The sequence below is a fragment of the Solanum tuberosum genome, unplaced genomic scaffold (genome assembly GCF_000226075.1).
Source record: "Solanum tuberosum cultivar DM 1-3 516 R44 unplaced genomic scaffold, SolTub_3.0 scf00073, whole genome shotgun sequence".
Lineage (NCBI taxonomy): Eukaryota > Viridiplantae > Streptophyta > Magnoliopsida > Solanales > Solanaceae > Solanum > Solanum tuberosum.
In genome coordinates, this window is record NW_006239002.1 from 1,771,815 (window position 1) to 1,773,577 (window position 1,763).

At 31.4% G+C, this 1,763-nt stretch overlaps 1 protein-coding gene across 3 annotated transcripts in view; it reads left to right on the plus strand.

Annotated features, from left to right (window-relative positions):
* LOC102587372 (3-hydroxyisobutyryl-CoA hydrolase 1-like) overlaps positions 1-1,763 on the plus strand; it is a 14,117-nt gene that overhangs the window by 2,292 nt on the left and 10,062 nt on the right. Inside the window, exon 2 of one of the 3 annotated variants that reach the window (XM_015308299.1) lies at positions 1,429-1,476. The exons of 1 other annotated variant lie outside the window; for it this stretch is intronic. The gene's annotated coding sequence lies outside the window, so the exon portion shown is untranslated. Of the gene's footprint in view, positions 1-509; positions 602-1,428; positions 1,477-1,763 lie in introns of those variants that run through there. One more of the 3 variants, XM_015308298.1, reaches the window with a different exon arrangement.

A 1,763-nucleotide genomic window follows, 5' to 3' on the forward strand; every position in this document is an offset into this window, starting at 1 on the left:
CCAAGGCCATCCTCGTCAATTTTTATTTTTTTTAAGAAAAAAATATTTTTGGAAAATATTTCACATTTAAAAAAATTTCATTTTTTATGTCACTGCCACTCCTACCCCCTACCCCCGCGCCACCCCAATCAAAAAAAAAATGTTTTTGAAAAATATTTCAAATTTTGAAATTTTCATTTTTTATTTCACCGCTACCCCAGCCACCACCTCCCCACCCCAGCGACCCCGTCAATATTTTTTTCTTAAAAAAATTGTGTTAGGTCCTGAGTCAGATCTCAGGGTCGGATTTGGAACGATCATCTGGGTCTTTCCTAGTTTGGTGTTGGGGTCAGATCTTATATCAATTATCGGGGTTGATTTTCGGATCATAAATTATTTTCCTAGAGAGATTTTTTTTTAGTGTCAAGCAAAAAATAAAATATACTTTTTGAAAAATATTTTTCATTCACCAATCAAACATTAAAAGAGACCCTTTTGACCAGCCGTAGAATCCGTATCCGAATCCTCAGACGGGTTCGGGTTAATGTTGATTTCTTGATCATCCGGGTCGTAATCCGGATCTAGGATTCCGATCAATGGCATCACGAGCGGCGATTTCTATGTAAGAAATCCTAAAATTACTCTGGCTGGCTATTGCATATTCCTATCAATGTCGTCGTAACTCTCTCCATTGCTTTTGAAATTCTGAATTTTGGAAAATCTGGCTATTACCACATGATTTGATTTAGCTTCTTGTTTGATCATTTTTTCCAGTTTCTCATCAAAGCGGTTGACGTTTTCTTGAAAAACACTTTCTAGGAAAATAAGTAGGTTCCTTGATTTTTTCATTCTTATGTAATCAACTAAAGATATTTTAAAAGCATTTATCTTAAACGAGCTTTGTTTAGATTTATTTGTATTACGTTTAAAAAACAACTCTCTTTCCTAATTTGACAAATCTTTAATTTTAGAGAAAATAAATAAAGTCACTAATAAATAAATTTGTCTTGAATTTTCAAAAATATACTTTAATTTTGCGACACAACTTCAAAATAGTATGTATACCCATTTTCACCCAATACCACTTGTACAAAAATATTTGTGTGTTACTCACTAATAGCCATTTGCCACGTGTTAATTATAAATTATTTTTATTTGCTTTTCTTTTTTTCTTTTTCTCTTTCTTCTTTGCCTCAACTTATGTTCTTCTGCCATTCCCTTCTAGCTACAACACACGTCAAACCTGTTGGGATATATACTGTTAACCATGTGTTAAGAAATAATATTTATTATAGAATAAATATTTGCTCAATTTGAATAGATCATATATTCGTTTATGGTGTCTATTTACTTATATAGTAAATGATTTAGTGTGTAGAGTTTTAGCTTATACACAGATGATTAAATCATCGGTTCTTATAAGTATAAAGTTTTTTGTTCACAATCTAGGATGGAAATTGGACATGCCATCGGTACGATTGTAGCACAAGATTATAGGTAATTTATCTTGATTATGGGAACGGTATAGTTCCAACTTCTTGTGCTAGTGCATTTTGTATGTATTGAACGGGACCGAGTAGAGATAGTTGTTTTAGACTGACTGACAAAACATATTTTCTAAACTATTAAATGTACTTATATTCTTAATCCTGATATAACTATTATGATCTGTATATATTAATTATCGTTTTGATTTATTAAAAGGTGAGATTCTGAGATGGGTCAATATGTCTGGTAAGTTGTATGATAATAATATATATTGGTGAAATAATAAGTTAGTTGAT